The 24,427-nt window shown below is 38.6% G+C and overlaps 1 pseudogene across 1 annotated transcript; it reads right to left on the minus strand.

Annotated features, from left to right (window-relative positions):
• Window positions 1-23,174: 23,174 nt before the first annotated feature.
• On the minus strand, window positions 23,175-24,211 carry LOC306664169 (sorting nexin-6-like; annotated as a pseudogene). The gene has a single exon. The product of its transcript is annotated as a sorting nexin-6-like (transcript).
• Between the last annotated feature and the right edge of the window lie 216 nt (window positions 24,212-24,427).

Below are 24,427 nucleotides of genomic sequence, written 5' to 3' on the forward strand. Positions count from 1 at the left end.
AAGCACTGGGATATAATACGTTGATCCACTGATTAATCTCTAGAGTGCTCAAAGTGTGGCTGGTACAACTGAGACTCTGGGGTTATGTTTAGTCATGCTCTGTGTCCACATCCTTTCCCTTTCTTTTCCTTTCCTGTCCTTTTTTCATTTCAACCAGGAATTGAGCCTAGCAGTATTAACCACTGAGTCACATCTGTAGCCCCCCCGCCCTTTTTTTTGAGGCAGGGTCTTTGCTAAGTTGCTTAGGGCCTCACTAAGTTGCTTAGTTGGCTTTCCCACTCATGATCCTCCTGGCTCAGCATCCTGTGCACCACTGTGCCTGGGGAGTCTGAACTTCAATTTCATTTAATTTTAACCAATTCCAATTTAAACAGCACCTGTGCAGTGTCACGATCCAGCACACATGTGAACAGTTCTCTGAATATAGGCTGTGAGTGGGTTAGAAATAAAGAAAGTAAGGGAAATAAATACAAACATTCAAATATAGAGAAAAGGGGACACAGTGGATCACAGAGCTCCTGGTGGGAACAAGACTGACTCACCATGAGGAGGCTCCACATATTTATTATGTCAGTTTTTACTTCAAGAGGATTTACTGTGAGTCAGGCACTGTGGTGCATGTGTGTAATCCCAGCAACTCTGGAAGTTGAGGCAGGAGGATAGCAAGCTCAAAGCCAGACCCAGCAAAAGTGAGGCACTATGTAGCTCAGTGAGACCCTGTCTTTAAAGAAAATACAAAATAGGGCTGGGGATGTGACTCAGTGGTTGAGTACCCCTGAGTTCAATCTGCAGTACAAAAAAAAAAAAAAAAAAAAAAAAAAAAAGGATTTATTGTGAGAAAGCTTCTTCAAGATAAATAAAGTTGTGAGCAAAAAGCAGTTTAATTGGGGTTTATCAGCTTGCACCAATACCTCTTCTACCTCTAGGCATCTGGTGTCTCAGGCTATTGAGTGTGCCCATATCTCTTCTAGCCCCCAGACAGCAGGCATTTGAACTCAAGGCGATTTGAACCAATAAATTCTGTGAGACACAAAATCTTCCCTTTGAACAGGGCATTGCCAGCAACTAAGCAGTCTCAATTGGCACAGTTCAATGGAGTTCCCAGAAGAGCCCCACTCTGCCTTGGGATGATTCAAATAAAGAAACCTGCAATTCATTCACCACTACCAGCAGTGGAGAGCAGCCACCACAAGGAATCATGCCGCGCTGGAGCAGAAGTGAGGTGCCACTGTTTCCATAGTGGAGGGCCGACTGGGTTTCTTTTCAGTTCTGAAACTCTAGGCCCTGTTGTATTTCTGTGATTTTTGACAATGGGAAGGTTTGAACCCAACAATCACTTCCTACTACCAAGGAACTGAGGTTACATTAGATCACCTTCTGTTGTATGCTTATCTGAAAAGATCTTGACTCCCATCTTCACAGCTCTACAGCAGAGACACAGGAACCCTTGGCCTGGTGTGATCACAGGGCTGCACTTGTCACTACCCTGCACTCTCTACTCTTGCTCATACACTGATCCAGAGGTACAGGTGGAGGTGCTGAAGTGCTCGGAAGACCAGGAGGCTGTGTATTCTCCCCCACAGAGTGGGTGCATGTGAGCAGTGCAGGCTGACTGCACTGCAGCAGGGCAGAGTGTCTTTGTTCTTGGAGGTGCTGCTGACATGAGTGGATCAGCTCAGCTCTGGAGGAGCAGGACCCCTAACTGTCTGAGGAACTGTTTCTCAGGGAGACTGTAGATGAAAAGGAAGGACAGGTGGGAAAGTAGCCCATCCTGTAGTGGGTTGTCAAAGAAAGGACAGGTATTAATCATCTAGGCAATGCCCAGCAGCATCTTCCCACCTCTGACATCCCTGCTCACTCTGCCTCCCTGCAAGCAGGGCAGAGCCCCTGGGCACCCACCTCTTGCTGCCCTGGAGTATCCCCAGAGGGTGTGGCTCACCCAGTCCAGGAGGCTCCCTGACACTGGCATGGTCAACCCCTGGGCAGGGAGGACTTGACCCTGGCTGCCAGCTTTGCTGACTAGGTCTCATCACCCAGGCCCTAGAATGTGCCCTGCTATGTATATAACCAGGTTCTCCTGCCTGCCCTCCAAGCCCTCTAGAGATAGCAAAGTTCCCCCCCAAAAAAACAAATAGAAAACACATGCCAAATTGGATACAGAATCTTCATATCCATTCTAAGAACCCCTTCTCCTTTTCTAGCATCATTCCTGTGTACAGAATGTTTAGAGACCAACAGTATTGCCCAACTAAACTGAACTGCACTCTGCACAATATCCTTGTTCATTCAGGAAAGAGGCTTCCATCTTTCCAGGAAGTGTGCAGAGGACAAAGGAAGTAACCATTTGCATCCATGGCACTGGGGCCGGCAGCTGAGGGAGCCAATTCGTGGCAAACTTGAGTTGGCCTGAACACACATTGCATGCCATAGAGTGTGCTCATATGACCAGGACAAAATCAAACATGGAAAGAGGTTTACCCAGGGGACACTGGTCATGGAAACCCACCTGATTCTACCCTTCCCCCTCCAGCCCAGCTGTTTGCACAGCCCTCTGGGACAGATGCATTTGGCCACAAACTTGGAAGGGCAGGGACAGGAGAGACTGGAGACTGAACCCAAGTCCAGGAAAATGGGGTCTGAAGGTGACATAGAGGACTAAGAATTGTTTTCAACCACATAAGTGGAACCTGGGGGAGATCCCTGAGGTACAGTCTTCCAGTATGGACTGGCAGTCTGGCCCTGGAGGTGTACTGATTTAAAATCTTCAGATCTATTGGCATTCAGCAAAGAACCTGGAGCCCACCTAAATGTAAACCCTGCCTCCAAGAATTCTGCCTACAGGATTACCTCTCTCACTCCAACAATATGGAGGGTGGAGCATAATGTTCCATATGATCCTACCTCAAACTGCTGAGAAGAAAAGCTCAGAATCTTTTGAACTCCAAAAAAAGAATTCTTTAACTTTTCAACTAGATTTTTTTTCTTTTTTCCTTTTTTTCTGTTTAATTGTGAACTTAAAGGCACATGGACATTTATACATATTTTTTTCCTCATTCTAGCATTTAAGAATTTTTAAATTTTATTTGTTCTAATTAGTTGTACATGACAGTTGAATGCATTTATACATTTTGATAGGTTATACATAAATGGAGTGTAATCTCTCATTTTTATGATTATACATATTGCAGGATCACATTGGTCATGCAGTCATACATGTACATGAGGTAATGATGTCTGTTTTACTCCACTACCATAGCATTTTTGAAGCTAATTATTTTTCATGGATCAGTTTTTTGAGGACTAGGATGTTTGATTAATATATTTTAGTTTTGTTTTGTATTCTTTAATTTATATTTTCAATTTTTAAAATTTTTACTTTGCATATATATTTTTCTCTTACCTGTTTCCCTTTATTCTTTCTCTTTTCTTCCACTAACAACCTCTATTGTTCTCTCTTTCACTCTTCCTTTAATTTTTTATTATATCTTCTCTCTTCCTCCGTCATTATCATAACATCCTATATCACTTTTGTTCTCTTCCTGTCCACCATTTGAAAATGTAAATCCTTTTGAAAACTTGCTGTTTTTGTTATAGACATAACTGATCATATCATTTTTGTTTATTGTGATAATTAACATTGTAGACATCATAGTAGGAACTATTTGGTTTAATACTGTATATAGTTTGCATTGGTTGTTGTTATCATTTGTATCCCCCTAAACAGTGAGGTATTGGAAACTTTCAGGGACACTATAATTCCACAGGGTTGAAACTCTACTGCCTCAGATCCATACTGTTAGATGGGTAGGCACACAAATAACATGAAAAAGCAAGAAAACAAATTGCACCAAACAAACCAAGATACTCCAATAACAGAATCCACAGTGGAAGAAATGTCTGAGGAGTCTAGAATGTACATAGTTAAACTGATCTGTAAAGTCTAGGATGATGTAAGGAATGAAATCAGAGAAAAAATACAGAGAGTGAAAGATCACTTCAATAAAGAGATAGAGATTCTAAAAAAAAAGCAGAAATCCTCAAAATGAAGGAAAAAACCAAATTAAAAATTCAATTGAAAATATCACCAACAGATGAGATCATTTGGAAGACAGAGTTCCAGACAATGAAAACAAATATATACTCTTGAAAACAAAGTTGACTGTGGAGAAAAGACCATGAACAAAACTTCCAAGAAATATATGATAACCTGAAAAAAAAAATAAATGTAAGATTTATTGGGATGGATGAAGGCTCAAAGATACAAACAAAAGGAATGCACAATCTTTTCAATGAAATAATATCAAAAGATTTTCCAAACCTAAAGAAAGAAATGGAAAATCAAATACAGGAGACTTATGGAACCCCAAATATACAAAATTACAACAGAGCCACCGCTAGGCACATTGTTTGAAATGCCTAACATACAGAATAAGGATAGAACTTAAAAGACTGCCAGAGAAAAATGGCAGGTAACATTTAGAAGGAAATCAATGCAGATCTCAGCAGATCTCTCAACCCAGACAATCAAAGCTAGAAAAGCAAATGAGCCACAACACAATAATACTGGGTGACTTTAACATACCCCTCTCATCACTGGATACATCTTCCAAACAAAAACTAAATAAAGAAGCTACAGAACTAAAAAATACAGTTAATAATTTAGACTTAACAGACATATATAGAATATTTCATCCATCAATGGTTGAATACACTTTATTCTCAGCAACACATGGTTCCTTCTCTAAAATATACCATACCTCAGGCCATGAAGCAATTCTTAGCAAATACAAAAAAATAGAGATAACACCTTGCATTCAATCAGATCATAAAGAAATGATATTAGAAATCAATGATAAAAATTAGAAGCTACTCTAACAACTGGAGACTACATAATACACTATTTTTAAAAGGTTAGTCATCTTTTAAAAAAAATTTAGTTGTTTATGGACCTTTATTTTATTTATATGAAGTGCTAGAAGTGAACCCCGTGCCTCACACATGCTAGGAAATCACTCTATCACTGAGCCACAACCCAAGCCCCCAATACACTATTGAATGACAAATGGATAGCAGAAGAAATCAGGGATGAAATAAACAAATACTTTGAGGTAAATGAGAACACCAGTACAACATATCTCTGGGACACAATGAAGATGGTGCTAACAGGAAAGTTCATTGCATTGAGCTTACTTATTAAAATAATAGAAATTCCACAAATAAATAACCTAAAATTACATCTCAAATCCCTAGAATAAGAAGAACAAATCAACAACAAAAGCAGTATACAGGAAATAATTAAAATCAGAGCTGAAGCCAATGAAATTGAAAAAAAAAAGAAACAATCCAAAAAAACAACAAAAGTTTGTTCTTTGAAAAAAATCTATAAAATTGGTAAACCCTTAGCAAAGCTAACAAAGAGAAAGAGAGAACACTCAAATTACTACAATTTAAGATGAAAGAGGAAATATCACAATGGACACTTCTGAAATACAGATGATAATCAGAAACTATTTTGAAAATTTAAGCTGTAATAAAATAGAAAATCTTGAAGATATCTGCAAATTTCTAGAGACATATGGCCTACCAAAATTGAATCAGGAGGACATAGAAATTTAAACAGATCAATTTCAAGCAATGAAATTGAAGACATTAGCAAAAGCCTACCAAGAAATAAAAGTCCAGGACCAGATGGAGTCTCAGCTGAGTTCTACCAGACCTTCGAAGTTCTTCTTCAAAGAAGAACTCATTCCAGTATTCCATGATATAGAAAAGGAGGGAACTCTTCCAAATTCATTCTATGAAGCTAATATCACCCTGATACCAAAACCCAACAAAGACACATAAAGGAAAGAAAATTTAGACCAATATCCCTGATGAACATAGATTCAAAAAGTCTTCATAAAATACTGGCAAGTCACGTACAAAACATGTTGAAAAGATAGTTCACCATGATCAAGTGGGGGTTCATCCCAATGATGCAAGGTTAGTTCAACATATGGAAATCAATAAATGTAATTCATCACATCAATAGACTTAAAAACAAGAATCACACAATTATCTCAATAGATGCAGAAAAAGCATTTGACAAAATACAGCATCCATTCTTGTTCAAAACACTAGAAAAACTAAGGATAGTAGGAATATACCTCACCATTGTAAAAGGTATATATGCTAAACTGAAGGCCAACATCATTCTAAATGGAAAAAACATTGACGGCATTCCCTCCAAACACTGGAACAAGACAGGGATGCTCTCCTTCACCAATTTCACTCAACATAGTCCTAGAAACTCTAGCCAGAGCAATTAGACAGAAGAAATAAATTAAAGGAATACAAATAGGAAAAGAACTCCAACTATCCCTATGTGCTGACACATTGATTCTATATTTAGAAGACCCAAAAAAAACTCCACCAGAAAACATCTAAAACTCATAATTCAATTCAACAAAGTAGCAAGATATAAAATTAACACCCATAAATCAACTGGGTTCCTATACATCATTGATGGTTCAAATGAAAGAGGAATTAGGAAAACTATCCCATTCAATAGCCTCAAAGAAAAGTAAAACATTTGGGAATCAATCTAACAAAAGAGATGAAAGATCTCTACAATGAAAACTACAGAACACTAAAGAAAGAAATTGAAACAGTAGAATGAGACAGACAGTATTACCCTATGTATATGTATGACTACATGAATGGTGTGAATCTACATTGTGTACAACCACAGAAAAGAAAAGTCGTACCCCATTTGTGTACAATGAATCAAAATGCAGTCTGTAAAAATAAAAATTTAAATAAAAAAAGAAAAAAGTAAGAAAGAAATTGAAGAAGATTTTAGAAGATGGAAAGATCTCCCATGTTCTTGGATTGGCAGAATTAATATTGTCAAAATACCATACTACCATAATCACTATACAGATTTAGTGAGATTCCTACGAAGGTTCTTCATAGAAAAAAGTCATGAAATTCATTTGGAAAAATAAGAGACCCAGAATAGACAAAGCAATACTTGCAAAAAAAGTGAAGCAGGAGGCGTCACAATACCAGACCTTAAATTATACTACAGGGCTCTAGTAACAAAAGGCCAATGGTACAGAATAGAAGACACAGAGACAAACCCACATAAATACAATTATCTCATACTAGACAATGGTGCCAAAAACATTCATTAGAGAAAAGATAGCCTCTTCAAAAGCGGTGCAGGGAAAACTGGAAATCCATACACAGTAAAATGAAATTAAACCCCTATCTCTCACCCTGCACAAAACTCATCTCTAAGTGGATGAAGAACCTATACCTTTTCTGCACCTACTAGAAGAAAAAGTAGACCCAAATCTCCACCACATTGACTTAGGAACCGGCTTCCTCAATAAGACTCCTAAAGTGAAAGAAGTAAAATCAAGAATCAATAAATGGGATTGTATCAAACTAAAAACTTCTTCGCAGCAAAGAACAATCAAGAATATGAAGAGAGAACTCTACAGAATGGGAGAAAATCTTTGCCACCTGCACCTAAGATAGAGTATTAATCTCCAGAATATATAAAGAATTCAAAGACTTAACACCAAAAAACAAATAACCCAACTGATAAATGGGCAAAGGAACTGAACAGACACTTCACAGAAGAAATACAAATGATCAACAAATATACGAAAATATGTTCAACACCATTAGCTATTAGAGAAGTGCAAATTAAAACTACGCTGAGATTTTTATCTCACTCCAGTCAGAATGTCAATTATCAAAAATACAAGTAAAAGTAAATGTTGCAGAGGATGTGGGGAACATGTATACCCATACATTGCTGGTGGGGCTGCAAATTGTTTCAACCACTCTGGAAGCAGTATGGAGATTCCTCAGAAAACTTGGAATGGAACCACCATTTGACCCAGTTATCCCACTCTTTGGGATATAGCCAATGGACTTAAAACCAGCATACTACAGTGAATGCAGCCACATTAATGTTCACAGTAGCTCAATTCACAATAGCTAAGCTATGGAACAGAACTAGGTGCCCTTCATCAGGTGAATAGATAAAGAAATTTAATATATATACACAATGGAGTATTACTAAGCCATAAAGAAGAATGAAATTAGGGCATTTTGCAGTAAATGGATGGAAAGGTTGAATATTCTCTCTGATATGTGGAGGCTGACTCACAATAGGTTGGTGGAGGGCAGAAAGGAGTAGAAGTTCACCAGATTGGTCAGGGGTTGTCAGGGGAAGGGATGGGGGTTGCAAATGGGAAAGACAGTAGAATGAATTGGACATAATTTTCCTATGTTCATATGTGAATACACAACCAGTGTAACTCCACATCATGTACAGCCACAAGAATGGGAAGTTATACTCCATGTATGTATGATATGTCAAAATGCATTTACTGTCATTTATAACTAAAAAGAACAAATTTTAAAAACAAGTAAAACTAAAAAAATTGATATATAAATCACATGCCACAAATACCACCATTTCAAAATGTAAAAATCTGTTTTTTAGTATACTCACACAGCTATAAAAATGTTTTCACTAACTCCAGATTGGCTGTCCACTCCATAAAGAAACATGTCATCAAAACCCAAACATAAATCTCCACTTCCCTCACACCTATCTTCTCCCAGGTGGATGTAGAGGAGCCCAGGAATGCACATCACCAGTCATCACAGAGAAAAGAGGGCCAAGCCTAACTGCAGAGGCTGAACAGAGGAGGCCCCAGGAGGTCTTCCCTGAGCATGCCCACAGGAAGCAGGTGTGAGAGCTGAGGGAGGGGGAGGTGGAACTCTGGGAAGTGGAGGCAGCTAGACAGAGGAGGTGCAGGAGGTCCTCCTGAGGATGGCCCACAGGAAGTGTTGGGGGCACAACTTAAGAACAGACTGATCACCACCAAGAAGTCCAAATTTGAGAGTCTTTATTAAACTAGCCTGTTGACTGTCTTACACAGTGCCCCCAAAAATGGCTATTGGGAGAACAGCCCCAACCATAGGGTTGTAGGGGTTCTTATACTAAAATCACATCAATCATAAGTGTCTGTTGTTATGATTTGAAATTACAAACTAACATCATGAGCTCATCAACAGAGGGAGAAGTGGGTCAAAATGACCCTTACCTAGGTACAAACTAAGAAATGGTTACTAACATCCACACAATCACCGTTTACATGGAACATCATTTAGGAGCAATAGAAATCAAAGAGAGCAAATTTTTTTAACATAGGAATTGTCATTCTATATTGTTAAGCATGTCACACTAAGTCACTGATGATGGGTACAGAGGTGGGGTGTTGCCTTGGGAGAAGCCTATAGCATTCTTATGGAGTCAGATCTGTCAGTCCATCACATTCCCCACTGTTTTTTTTTTTTTTTTTGTACATAATCAAATCATTGATTCATTAGTAGTTCTTAGGTGATTATAGTGAGTGTGCAACACCATTAACTCAACAGACTGGATTCTGTCTCTAACATATTTAGTTGAACAGTTTATCATGCATGACCTGATTAAAAGTTCCAACATAACTAGGATGAGAGGTCTCACCATTGTGGTTAATAGAGTAGTTAACCAGGGGGACTAAGAGAACAGATTTTGGTACCAATTTTTCTCAGGTTTTTAGCTTTTTTTTTTTTTTTTAACTTTTTTGAGCCTTTTAAAAAATTAAACTATCATGAATGACACCTGAGTGGTTAGTATAGAAATAATAGGTCTCCCCTAAGGCCATACATAATATTTTTATTTTAAAAACAACAAATTTAACACTCTTTTGTTTTGTAAAACCACTTCACCAGGTGAATCAAGGGAATTTTTAAGTGGCTTACAGGGTTTTTAAAATTTACTTACATTCAGATCTACTTTACTTAAGGTTTTGGAATTTTGGTTTCCTATAATGAGTGTAGTGGTCCCTATAGCTGTGGAGTCAGCTATATATATATTCCCACTAGGAGGGGAATTAGGAGAGGGGTCACTCATTTAAATATTAGCCCCATATGTTCCTTTTATCTCTTTCCATCAAAATAGTATACAGAATTTATCCTATTTGGTAATCTCAAAAAGTTGAATGGTTAAGCACAGAGTTATTCCTGATATAGTCCAATGATTAACATTTTTTCAGTCTTATCATTAGACAGTGGTTGGGGTCTCTGAGGGCTGTTCATTTTTCTATTGCTTTGACTCAGATGTGATGAGACCATGTTGTAAGATTCCTTCCATTTCAGCAGAGTATTAGTCCTTTTTGGAACCATTTGACATAGATGTAATCTTCTGACTGAAATGGGTGTTGTAAATCAGTGGTCTCTTGGGGCTGATTCTCTCATAAGTTGAGCCTGTTGAAGAGACTTAACAACAGGTTAGAACAGGAGCAGGTTCTTGGTAAGGGCGGAAGAAGGGCTCTGGAAGCATTAACATTTTAATCTCTCAGAGGTCATTTTCCTCCAACTTATTTTTGTGATTTAACCCAATTTATCTATCTATGTTGACTGTCTTTTAAATTTTTTATTATAACCCCTCTAATTTTAGGGACTTTTTACTGCTGTAAGGAAAAGGGGCGATGACCGCTCTTGCTGCTTCCAGCTGAGAGGGGGCAATGTGGGGTGGAGCAAGCAGTAAAGAGTTCCTTTTTAGAAATTGGGTCTTTCTAGTGGTAAAAGTCTTATGAAAGAAACAAAACACATGAGTACAAAATAAACAGCATCTGGAACATGTCAATGACTATCATGAAGATGATAGAAATCAATAATCTCTTACCAGGAGGTGGAAGAGCTGAATGTTATTCACATAAAAAGGCCTAACAAAGGCTAACAAGGCTGGAGAGGATAAGGCCTTAATTGTAAATCTTAACACTGTTGGAGTTATCAGGAATGTAAACACAACATTTAGTTAAGTTACTTACTGTCATCTGATTTTGTAAAATATCTTTTTATTGGCATGATCTCTTTGTTTCGTAGGGATTCCTTTGTTTTTGTTACTTAGGGTTAGAGAATCATACTAGCAAACATTGATTAAGTCTACCTGTATGAGAGGTTAGAAAGATAAGTAGGCCTTATACTGACTAAAAACTTATAACTCTGGCAGCTTCTTTTGATAATTATCAGGCATTTTTGTCTAAGAATCTTTTTTGTCACCTTCAGTTTTACTTATTTTGGGCAGGCTAACATAAGTGTACATCTCAAGTTACATTAAAATAACTATTGTTTAGTTTTTAAAATGTCCAGGAATGACTATATTTTTGTTTAAACTGTTTTTGCTAGGTGTTTAAGATCAAGCTGGTCAAATTGACCTTGTTTCTATCTGTTGTTAAGAGTCAGTTGAGTTCCCATAGGGGTCATTTATGGGGAGCTTGAGAGTAGCTTTTTAGCTCCTTTAGTGCCATTCACCTGGTCGGGTCTCCTTGATGAGGTGGCTTCCTTTGGAAGCATTAGGGATGTCTCCCTTTTCCAAGGACCCTCCTCTGCAGCAGATGCACTGATTGGCCTTTTATCCTCTAGTGATCTCATCAACCTCCCTGATTGGGAGGTCGTGTGGCCCAGAGTTGCAAATCTCCTTAGAGAAGTTCTCTTGTTCCCTGGGTCAGGCTGACTCTGAGGGCAAGAGCCAAATATTTATTTTCTTGGTCTTTTTATTTTAATCTCAGTCTTTAAGTTTTGATCTTAAATATCTAGCAAGTCAATCTCACCAGGCACACAATAAGAGTACTGGGCTTTAACTTTAATGTCTATGACTTTACAGCTACTTATCCACTTTTATTTAATTGGGGTATATATCTGTCCTATAGGTGATGGCTTATTATCTCAAATTAATTCAGATCGTTCTTGAAGCAGTACCTTGGCAAAACATTAATTAAGCAACAGTTATAGAGTTTACAAGGAAAATACAAAATGGAATTAACAACAGTAAAAACATTTTTAGTTGTGTAATAGCTATCTTAAATTTTGGTTGAGCTATATATTATATCCCCTGTTTGAGATCACAGTAATTTTACAACAAAAAAAACAATCTTTTGAATATGACTTTAAATGAGCTGAAGTCTGGCTTATTTTGGAGCCACAGTAACATGTAGTAAGGTGGGAGGCAGAGCCTTATCTCAGGTAAGGCAGGGCTCTTCATAAATCTTAGGTAAAGTAGTCCTAGTTCTGAAGCTGATCTTTTCTTTTAAATATCATTTTATAAAATTTACATATATTGTTTTCTAAGTTTATATAAGTGTTAGTTAACACAATTTGATATTACATCTAAAACATGAACCAAAGAAAGCTGAGAGAGCTTTTAACTTTCCTTTTGTGTAGTAAAGTGGCAAAATGTTTTCCTGATTCATGATATTAACTTATAAACATATCAGGCTCTCATTATCTTTTAGAAATACATTTACATTTTTATCCCAGTGCAAAAGGTAACATAAGGTTCAGGTCCAGTTGCAGAATACTAAATGATATGAATAAATCCCCAATAAAATTTCTTATTCTGATAAGTTTAAAATTACCATTACAACTTTGGTTGGAGAGCACCAACTTGATAAAATGTTTTTTTTTAATCTTTTAAAGACTTGTATACCTGGAAGATATGAACACATTTAATATATAAAGAAGAGTAATAGAATAATAATTGTATTGATGTTTTTATATTAACCATGTTTACTTTTAAAGAAAATTTAGACTTTGTCATGTAGTACAATACTCTAAAATAACAGTTGCTGTTTAACCAGAATTGTACAAACCCCCAATTTTTAAGACTAGTTGCTCTAGAGAATAAAACTTAACAGGTACAATGTTAAGAGTAAATTAATGTTTTAAGAATTATTGGTCATTTTAGCATATAGACTGAAATTTTGTTTATATCAGTGCATTAATATTTGATCTTGGAAAAAAACCTTGAATAGTTTTAACTGTTGTGTTACTTATATATACACATAAACTTTTTAAAATTTATCCTTAATTTACACTTTTTAAAATCTCTTAATTAGACTTTCTTGCTGTTTACTTAGCTGTATTACAACTTTATTTTATCACATAAAGAACTTTTTACCTAGAAACATTTTTTTACTAAATATATTTTTATATCTGAAACTTTGCAACATTTTAATTTTTAATCTGTTGATTCCTTTTTTAAAATTTACATTATGAAACAACCCTTATAAATTTCTGAATTTAGATAAATTACTCCATTGTAATCAGATGAAATACTTTGTTAGTTACAGAATGCTACTTAAATATAGTTGAAACTTTTGGACACTTTATATAGAATAATACTTGTTAAGACTTTAGTAACCATGTTTTCAGTGATAAAACAAAGTAAATTTAAATCCTCTTTTTATTTACCAATTTATGAAAACACCAAAAATGTTTTAAGTATGTTACTCTGTGAAATTTAAGGAGTTAAGAGTACTTGATGTTATATTTAACAATTAGCATTTTAACTCTCTAAACCAATCAGATGTCTCTAACAAACATGATCAATCCCATATATGTGAAATCTAATTTAGTTATTTTTTAAAAACCAAGATATCAGAGAAGTGTATTGGGCTGTATCAGTCATTTCTACCCTTTTGAAGAAAAATTGAGAAACAACGGATAGTAGACATTTTATAAAATTAATATTTTATTATTTTTGACCACCTAGAAACAAAACTGTGTTAGTAACTTGAAAGCCATATTTTTGTTTACCCAATTAAGAGACCTTTTAAATCATGTGAATCAAAAGAATTTGGATCCATTTTTTTTTAAATTTTAATTTATGAGCTCATATGTCAATTTTGGTACCAAATATAAGTATACATGACAATACACCAGTTTACATATACATAGAATAAATAGATGGACAAAGGCCTTATAGCTTATTTATTAAAACCCATTAGATTGAGAGTAAACCCTTGTAAATTGACCTCTGAATGAAACAGAGCATTAAGAAAACCTTATAGTTAGATAAAATAGGTCTGATCAAAAATTAACCTAGGCTCACCAGATCAAAATCATGAACTCAAAAAGATAGAATTTTAAAAGTCTTTTTGGCCTCCATCCTGATGTGGACCCTCTCATCAGAGATGAAAAGGATTAAGAGAATATAGACAAGGTTATGCCCCATCCCTCCCTGAAGGAGTTTCCCAAAGAGACAGCAAGGGAGCTGCTTTCACTGGTCTCCTGGGAGAGCCCCTCAGGTTGGGTCTTGTTCTAAACCGGTTTTCCTGGTGTCTTGGATGGCAGCCATCAAGATTTGAGCCTGGCATTTTGGTGGACCAACTCCAGTAGTTAGAAGTTCCAGTTGGCAGCAGTTTACATTTTAATGTAAGCTTTAGTGAACATTTTTTAAAACCTTTTTAGACATTTTTTTCCACTTTTGACTATAAAACATTTGATCAGGAAGTTCAGGCTGCCCAAAGACAATTTGGTGGTCCCTGAGGAGGCCATCTGACCTCGGAAGCTGGCCATTCTCTCTCACAGAATTTAGAGAGAAAAGATGTCACGGCAGGTCCCATCGTCAGTGGCCTTCTCTGGAATTCCTGAATTTGTCAATATGCACTGAAGGGAGTATATGATGAACATGAGGGAGATTGACCCACGCCCACACTCAAGGCAACAAAAAACAGAAAAAGACGAACACAGAACAGGCAAGACACCAAAGGCAATGACAAGTGGCCACTCCTGATTCCTGACCTGAGGGCCTGGGCAACATCTTGCCAGTCCCAGACTCAGGAAGTAATGCTACGTCCAGCCTTCCTCAGAGTCCCCAGATACGGATCCACCAGAAACAGACTACCAGTCCCCCGGGGGTGCAGAAACAGGTGACTCTCAGAGAATTTAGTTCAGTCCTGGTGTGGAACTCCACAGACCATGCAGCCTGGGGCTGAGGAACGTCTCTCAGAGGGCTTCCCCTAGGAGCAACGCTGTGGCCTCTCCCCTCCACAGGAGTTTCCAGGTCAGTAGTGAGTGGTGTTTGCCCACCAGGCAGCGAGGATCTTGCTTGGGCCTCCAAATGTTATGGGATGCAACTTAAGAACAGACTGATCACCACTGAGAAGTCCAAATTTAAGAGTCTTTATTAAGCTGGCCAGGTGACTGTCTCACATACTGCCCCCAAAAATGGCTATTGAGAGAACAGCCCTGACCACAGGGTTGTAGGAGTTTTTATACCAAATTCACATCAATCATAAATGTCTGTTGCTATGATTTGCAATTACAAACTAACATCATGAGATCATCAACAGAGGGAGAAGTGGGTCAAAATGACCCTTACCTAGGTACAAACTGAAGAATGGTTACTAACATCCACACAATCACTGTTCACATGGTACATTGTCTAGGAGCAATAGAAATCAAAAGAGACCAATTTTTCTTTACATAGGAATTGTCATTCTGTATTGTTAAACATGTCACACTAAGTAACGGATGATGGGCACACAGGTGGGGTGTTCCCATGGGAGCAGCTTATTTCCTACATAACATGGAGTCTCAGAGCAAAATGGAGTCTGTTTAGTCATTTCCCTTAGAGTCTGGCCTAGAACATTCTCATGGAGTCAGATCTGTTAGCCCATCTCAGAAGCAGGTGTGACCACAGAGGGAGGAAGAAGGTGGTGCCCTTGGAAGTGGAGGGGGCTTGAGGGGGACTCTGAGGAGTTGTCACAGAACACCTTTTGCTACGTCATGACCCACATTCCTTGGTTTCCCATTTGACCACAGGGAGGGTCAGGGGTCCTCCAGATACCTAGTCTTAGCTGGTGCCTGCTCTTCCTACAAAGGGAACCTGAGGGCCATCGCAGCCTCCTGAGAAGGATGGCGTCTGCATACCTGAGCTCTCTGCCAACTGATGAAAGTCGCTGATTGTTACATGGTCTGCACCCACTTAGGCATGTCCTCTTCATCCCTGCCCCCAGGTAAAAACTGTGGTTGCTAGTCCACATGCCAACATAAAGAAGCTGAGCAGCCCCTTCTTGTGGAAGGTCATGTTTGCTGCACCAGCCCACACAGGCCAGGCTGATGATCCACAGTGGCTTCTTGGAGCAATCATGCTTGTAGTATTCTGGGACACCTGAGTCACTGCATTTTTGGCTATTCCACAGAAAGAACCAGCATTTTCTCCAGGCGAAAATTCCACCAGGAAGGAGTATGAAGAGGTAAAAAATTCATGTATTATTTCCAAGCTTTTTCTTCTACATTCTGTTGTAAGACAGCGTTTTGTTGTAAGCTGGCCTGGAGTTATCAATCCTCCTGCCTCTGCCTTCTGAGTTGCTGGCATAAAAGTTGTAGCCACCATACCCAGCTTTTCAAGTCTTCTAACAGGTCACAAAAATTAAGGCTGGGATGTGTGGGACTTGCAGGCTGCTCAGCACCTCGGCCTCTCTCCAGGTTCTCCACACTGTCAGGAATGATCCAGAAATCCCATGACTGCAGCAGCACTCTCTGGCCATAAGTCTTATCACTGTGCAATAAGGGATGTCATGCCTGCTCTGCAGATCAGGAACAAGCACTGCAGCAAACTATGCCCTCAGGCAGAACACAGGTCCAAGCACATCAAGCCAGGGTGACCATCTGAGTACAAAGCTGGGGACCCACTCCTCTTGGTCAAGGGGACCTGCACTGAGCAGCACGTCAAGTTTACTAGCTCAGGATGCATGTGCTTTTCACCAGTTATGACACTCAAGGAGTCATGGAGAAACCCAGCTGAGACTTCAGGCTCTTTCCCCTTTGGACACCACAGCCCCAGTGCTACTGCCAGTGCCTGTGCATATGGAGCCCTCCACAAGCACCACTGCATGAATAAGGTCCTGGGACTGTGCTGCACTGTGGAACCCACACTCCCTGCAGGCCCTCTGGTCATGATGCCTTCTGTCTTGCCTGAGGACTGAGCTACTGTACTCTGAGACTGCAGGGAGCTGAGGTCCACATGAGCCCAAGGTTGAGGTGAGGCCTTAACACCAACTTGCTTGGGTGATCTCACCCCTGTTCTCTGCTCACCTGTAACTGAGTTCTGCAGCACCACTACCTGCTAACCACCTTGCTCCCTTCAGTATCCAAACAAATAGACCCTCTCTAAACAACCCTGAAGAAGGAATATGCCAAAGATCTGACAGTCTCTACAATTTTGAAGACAACGGGGGACCTACATGCTTTTAATGCCATCCCTTCACTCTCAATATTCACCCCTGTTCCAACTTCATTTCCAGCTCTGTCTCTGACCCCTCACTACATCCCTCCCCTCGCGTCTGTCTCCATTTCCCTCTTCATCTGGCAGAACCCTGACCTGGACAGGTCTAATGCTTTTTCTGTTCCCCATCAAATGTGCACAGCTGAGAACACCCTCCCACCAACTGGCCACCTTGCTTCACCTGCAAGTGGATCCTCCTGCTGCTCAAGAGGCCCACCACCTGGACCCAGTTCATGTTTTTCTCCTGTCCTGTGACAAGCATCCTGAACTCTGTCTCCTTAAGTCTCCAACACCTCCATTCTGTTGCATCTTATTTCATGAGAAAATCTAAACAACCAGAAGAGTGTCCCAGTGCTCCGCCCCACACCAGCACACCTGCTTCTGGGGCAGCACACCAGTGCCAAGGAGGTCAGCCCACTGCTGTCTGCTGCACCCTCTGTCTGTTAGGGACAGCAAGACTATGACTCTTACCTTCTGAACTCTTTGCCATTTCCCTTCCTGTGAGAATCAGATGGTCAAGACACCAGATGTCTCCTATCATAGAAAAAGCACCCAGAGGCAGAACTTGAACTCAGCATGCCCTCCTGCTGCTTCCTAGTTCTATTCCACATCACAGCACGACCTGAGTTCTCCACACTAGCAGTTTTTTGAATGACAATAAACGTTTCCTCACAAAGATGAAGGCCAGAGGAGAGCAGCACAAAACTATCAGGTTGAAAAGAGCTGTGAAAATTCTCAATCCAGTGGCCATACCATTCAAAATGAAGAATAAATTGACACATTACCTGGTGGAGAAAAACACATGGTTTTAGACATCTGCCTTGCCCTGTGGAATGACCCAAGAAGTCTCTGCCCAGAAGGGAACATTGAGAGGAGGAGCGAGGGCATATCAGCAAGAAGAAAGCACCCGGAAACAGAAGTGTGTGTTGATATGACAGGCTCGCCTCTTGCAGTCAGTCGCACTTGTTTAATGATTGACACATAAAGCTCGGCGCCACCTAATGCAGGAAAATACGAAGACCAGTGCACATGGGCAAGGAAATTCCTGTCAAAATCACAGCGAGGCTTTTCAGATACGAACATGATCACTGTCAACTCTGCATTGAAAGTCGGAAGAAGGATAACTACTGAAGCAGTGTGAAAAATAATAGGGTGGAGACGTTAGTCCAACAAATGTCCAGACTCATCACGTGACCACAGTTCTGAAGACCACCTGCTGCAACTGGCAGAGGGAGAGAGACAAGGACAACAGACTGGAAGAGAGCACCAGAAATAGACCCACAGGAAGGCGCCAGCTGACTTAACAGAGTCAAGAGAATAATTCAGAGAAAGAAGGGTGGTCTTTCAACAATGGTGCAGGTATCACTGTCTGAAAGGAAATGAGCTAAGTCACAAAATCCATACAGGAGTTAACTCCAAGTGGATCATGGACCTGACAGAAAACAGTGTGTTGGTCAGCTCCTCATCACGAACCAGAATGCCTGACGAGAATTCCTCAGAGGAGCTGAGGTTTATTTTGACTCATGGAATCAGTGTGGTCAGCCAACAGCACTGCAGAGACATCATGGTGAGTGGGCATGAGGGAGGAAAGCTGCTCAGCTCTTGACAACCAGAAAGCAGGGGCAGAGAATCGGATGTTAAGAGCCCTTAGAACCCCCAGGCCACACCCAGGAACCCACTGTCTCTAGCCAAACCCCACCTGCTTGTCATTTTCAATACCTCCCAGTAAGCCCATTCAAGTCACCATTTTTATTTTTATACTTTTGCAGTAGTGTTGATCGAACCAATGACCTCGCACATGCTGGGCAGGTGCTCTGCCCTGAGCTCCATTTAAATTATTAAACTGCTACGTGGATCAACCCACTGAGGAGGTCAGGGCCCTTGTAATCCAGTCTTTTGCTCTAAACACTGCTGCATATTCTTTGGAAGCTATTCTGGATCCGAACCATAACATTTAGGAAAACAAAACTAAGAAGTAGAACCTTTGGAACCACAGATTAAGCAAAGCGTTTCAGATTTGACAAAAAAATACAATCTAGAAAAGGAAAGGTTGATAAACTGATAATATTCTGCTCAGTGAAAGTCCTGTTCAGTGGAGAGAAAAAGTTACAGACTGAGAGAAAAATGCAAAGTGGGTGTGTTGGCCACACCTGTCATCCTGGTGACTCAAGAGACTGAGATAAGATCAACTCAGCCTCAGCTAGAGGCCCGCTTCAGAAACTTGGTGAGACCCATATCTATAAAATAACAAACAAACCAGGGAAGTAGATCAGTGGTAACACATGCTGGGTTCAAAAACCAGTAACCCCCCTTCAAAGAAGAGAAAGATTCAAAACACACGCTGAGCAAAGAACTACTATCTCGCAAGGGTAAGGTCTCAAAACACAAGAAAAACAAAAACAAGTGATTCTTACAGAAAATGCAGAAGACTTAAGGGGCTTTGACCAAAGAGAATAGAATCAAAGGGAAGCCATTCAATGTCCTTAGCCACAGGGATTCCTGAACTAAGAGGAGTGGGTACGTCCAGAGCTTGGGACACCACTTAGCAAAGAGAAAGTAAAGTGTCAACACACAGCAGCTTGGATAAGTCCCTAGAGACGTGCACTGAGCAATCCAAGAGTCCACACACTGCCTGAGTTCACTCAGTCGACGCTGCTGAGATGACCAGGTCGTAGAGGTGGAGGAACGTTTCAAGGCTGTCAGAGGTTAAGGATGTGGACGGGCTGGGCAGGGGCAGAGCTGACAGCAAGAGGGAGACAGGAGGGGCCTCAGCCTGGAGGCTTCTGCATCCTGGCTGCTTCTAGCAGGACCTGATGAGACTACAACACAGGGTTTCAAGATGGGGTCACTAGGGGAGGATAGGTCAAGGGCACATGGGTCTCTCTGCACCATTCCTGACTCACTGTTCACCTGAAATTACCTCAACATAAAACACTGGATTCTTTTAAATTGAGTCAGGCTTCACGACAAAGTAAGATAGCCCTGCTCACAGGGTAAATATTACTAAAATATTAAGAGGTAAATGATCCAAAGTGCTGCCATCTGGCATTTAATAGCAATATAATATCCAAATACTGACATCTAAACTAATACAACTTTATACCAATAAGGTATACACAGTTTAGCATATAAAACTAATATAATGACTGAACTGTAGATTTAACAGCTTTTTATTTTTATTTTTATTTTTTTGTACCCAGGTTTGAAACCTGGGGCATTTAACCACTGAATCAAATCCCCAGTCAATTTCAAATTTTAAAAATTTAAGACAAGGTCTCATTAAGTTGCTTAGGGCCTCGCTAGATTGCCAAGACTGGTCATGAACTTGTAATTCCCCTGCCTCAGCCACTCAAGTCACTGGGATGACAAATGTGCACCACCAGGCCCAGCTGGCCTTAAATACAAATAGAGTATGTACAACAGCCTCTTAACGTACTGCAGGAGCTGCCCTGTGACATCACCATTATCATTATAACCATACTGTGGCCATATGTGAATACCATATGTGAATGTATATGTGAACATATATGACTATATATGAGTGTATATAATTATAAATACAATTATTATGTGCAGGGTTAGGGTTAATATTAAAGTTAGGTTTGGTACTATTTATAAATATGTAAAAATATTTGTATGAACAAGAAAATGAATAGATACGTGAATGTGTATATAACAAAATGTGTGAAAATACAAATATGTAGATATGTAAATAGGCATATGATATGGGTACTTTTAGTGGTAATTATAGAAAAAAGATAATGATACTATTACTGTTTGGATATACATATATATAAAGTGGATATGTATGAATAATATATATGTCTACATACATTTTAATTTATGTTTTGGGTTAAAATAGAAAAAGGTACAGGCTTTTGTAAAACTGAACATATGTATCAATATATATGTATATATACACATATATATCCATATAGATTCACATATATGAATATGATTATAAATATATATGTTACTATATATAAATATAAGTATATATGCTTTTATATATAGAAGATTTTGTACTTAGGGGAATTGTTACATTTTGATTTAAAGAGCTCTTGCAGTATAAATGAATATATATGACCATAGATATAATTTTATAGTGAATTTATAAATACATATATGTATGAATATTCATGTAAATATGTATGGTTTATATATAAATATTTTAATAGTTGGGACTAGTGTTAGGGTTAGGAATAACTTTCAAAATAGGATTAGGGTTAGTATTAATTTGTGAACATGTATGTCAGTATATATAAATATAAATATGCATATATATATAAAAATATACATATGAAAACCTATAAATGAATATGGTTTAGTGCATGAATAAGTTAATGTTTAGATGGAGATTTACAATTTGAATTTGGCATACAGTATAAATATATAAATAAACATGCTTATGAACATATATGTGAAAATCTAAATATATAGATAAAAATATTCATGGATATTCATGTAGGTATATATGGTTTTCTATATGAGTATTTCTTGGTTGGGTTAATAAGGTTAGTATGGGTGAGGTTTAGTGTTTGGATGTGAACATATATGTGTGTATATTTGGGTATATGTGAACGTATATATGGAGTCACAGAAAGATATGACTTTATATATTTTAGGGTAATGTTGAGTTGTATGCTTATGGTTTGGTTTTGATTCAGTAAGAATATGTGAATGAATTTGTGTATTTATAAGAATTTCCATTTTTGCTTAAATTTATTTAAGTGGTTCATAAAATCATAAAGCTGTACATTGTCAGGAATAACAAATAAATTTAGTGCTTTGATCTGCATAGCCTTGGACAGCTAGGCTGCCCTTGTGGGTTTCTCTTCTTACAATGGTGCTGAAAGGCCCATTTGCAGGTGACCACTGTTCATGGGGCAGATTCCATGCCTGGTGTGGAATTCATGAATTCCTTAGCTTTAAATCCAGATGCCTGCCAGCCTTGGGTCAAAGAGATACCAATGTGCCTAAACAGCCTGGAGGTGCCCGCTGCCTGGAGGAGGAAGAATGACTGGCACATGTTAAGTCTGCAGCCAGGCCAACTTCCCCATGGCTTCTGACTTCTTCCTTGCCTTGAAGAACTCTTCCTCACAATGCATTCCTGTGGTGTTTCCTTAGAAATCAAGCATGCATGGGCTTTTCCCTTTGTTAGGATCAGATCCATCAGGCCTTTTCCACCAGTCAAGCACCCACTTTAAAAAATATTTTCTGTATCTTTTGCTTTCTTTCTTTTTCTTTTCTTTTTTATTTTTTTCTTCTTCTTTTACTTTTTTTTTTTTTTTTTTTTTTTTTTTTTTTTTTTTTTTTTTTTGGTGTCTGTCTGTGTGTGTGTGTGCATGCCAGGGATTGAACTCATGGGCACTCAACCACGGAGCCACATCCCCAGCCCTATTTTGTATTTTATTTAGAGAGAGTCTCACTGAGTTACTTAGCATCTCACTTTTGCTAAGGCTGGCTTTGAACTCATGATCCTCCTGTCTCAGCCTCCTGAGACACTGAGATTACAAGTGTGCCACCACACCTGGTGCTTTATCCCCCCCACACTGTTATCACTGGTTATTTTACAAAAATTGGTTTAGTGTACAAGTTCAAGGAAAACATTTGTTTTCCTTCTGAAATCATACTTCTAAAAGATTACATAACCTGGCCCAAACCTTCTATTTTGATTAATTTAAAGTAAGTTTGATTAAGAAGCTTTACAAGATGAATGACTGAAATATACAATGCTTTTTAAAAACAAAACTGAAAAAATTCAGAAAGGCAATCTTTATCTTGTTTGAACAATATATTTTAGAAAGGTTAAACTTCAGAAATTATTTAAAAGTACATAAGATTGGCAGCCATAAGGAATACTATTTATAAAATAAACACAATTATAAGAGGCTAGTTTTAAAAAAAAGACAATGTCGAGCTTCTGCATGGAACAAGTGTGTGATGACAGACGGGTCTAGAGGAGTGGAGTGAGGTCACACGGGTTGGCATTATCTGTGCACAGCATTTCTCCACTTTTCTCAGAAAAAAAAAAAAAGTAGGTGCACTTTGTCAGCTGCTTAGTTTCCAGTGAATTTAAATGCTTTAAAATCATTAAGAAAACAAAAATAAGATTTAAAGGAAGGCAGCCCTTTTTAAGAGGAAGGAGAATGTGGCTTATGTGTCTCCATTTAACACTGGCAGGCAGTGCTGCAGTAACTGGAAGTTACCCTTGGCATGCTTCAGTTCTAGTTATGCAAGTTCCACTAATTTTTTTTTTTCAGAATGCAGCAACTTGTCTTGTCTGAAAATCTTTAAGTTCATTCTTGTTTTTCAAATTCAGATATTTGTTCAAACTTCTGACATAATTGTTGGGAAGTTTCAGCTTGTAGAACATCTCTATTTTTTGCTCTTGCTTTATCCAGTACTTTGTTAGTGTTTTAATAATCCACTAGTGACCGAGATCATTGGTAAAGGAGATCCTTAGCTGTTTGAGATTCTTTTAAGTAATATGTCAAAAGGTCAGAAAGTTTGAGGTCTTTATCAGCAGATACCCTTGTTTCTCTTTTTCTTGCTTCATAAAACAGTTGTCATACTTTGAGGAAAAATTTGCACATATCTGTAGAATTCTGGGTTCCTAAAGCACATAATGAAGAACCAATTCTACTGTAATCAACTGCAGCACTTTTGTGGGATCTTGTCATCCTATCAGACTTAGCAGGTGCATCCTTAACTCAGTTACAATATTCTAAAAGGAATGTTCATTCATGCTCAAAAAAATCATCCATAGCCTTTACTCTGGAACAATTACTCCATCTGCTGATTTAACCATGTTCTTAAAGAAATCTTCAAGTTTCTCTTTTTAAATTTTTCCTTGCACACTAAAATGTTGATTATATTCCAAGAAGACATGGAAATTTAGATCTTTTCTCAACATAGGATGTGCTGCCACATGACCTAGGAACACTTCATGCATGGTAACGGTCTTCTTGAATAGTGCCTAATATTCAGTTTCCAGTTCTTGTTTCGTTTTTGTGAATTCTTCCTTTGCCATTGATCCTTCCCCTTCTCAAAGCCTCTGTAGTTTTTCCCTTGAAGCATCAAAATCAGGTCTTGATGGTGCTCGTGGAATGGTATATCCTGCATAGTCTTCATTTTCAACAAAGGAATCATGAAGGCAGAGAAATTCCTCATGTTGTTGAACAACAGAAAACTCGTTCTGTTTACAACTTGTCAATGAACCTTTTGTGTGAACATGAATTTTACTTTATCTCTCTCACTAAGAGCACCAGTGCTTTATTTATTAATACTGCATTTCAGTCT

Source organism: Sciurus vulgaris (assembly GCF_902686455.1).
Source record: "Sciurus vulgaris genome assembly, chromosome: 6".
NCBI lineage: Eukaryota > Metazoa > Chordata > Mammalia > Rodentia > Sciuridae > Sciurus > Sciurus vulgaris.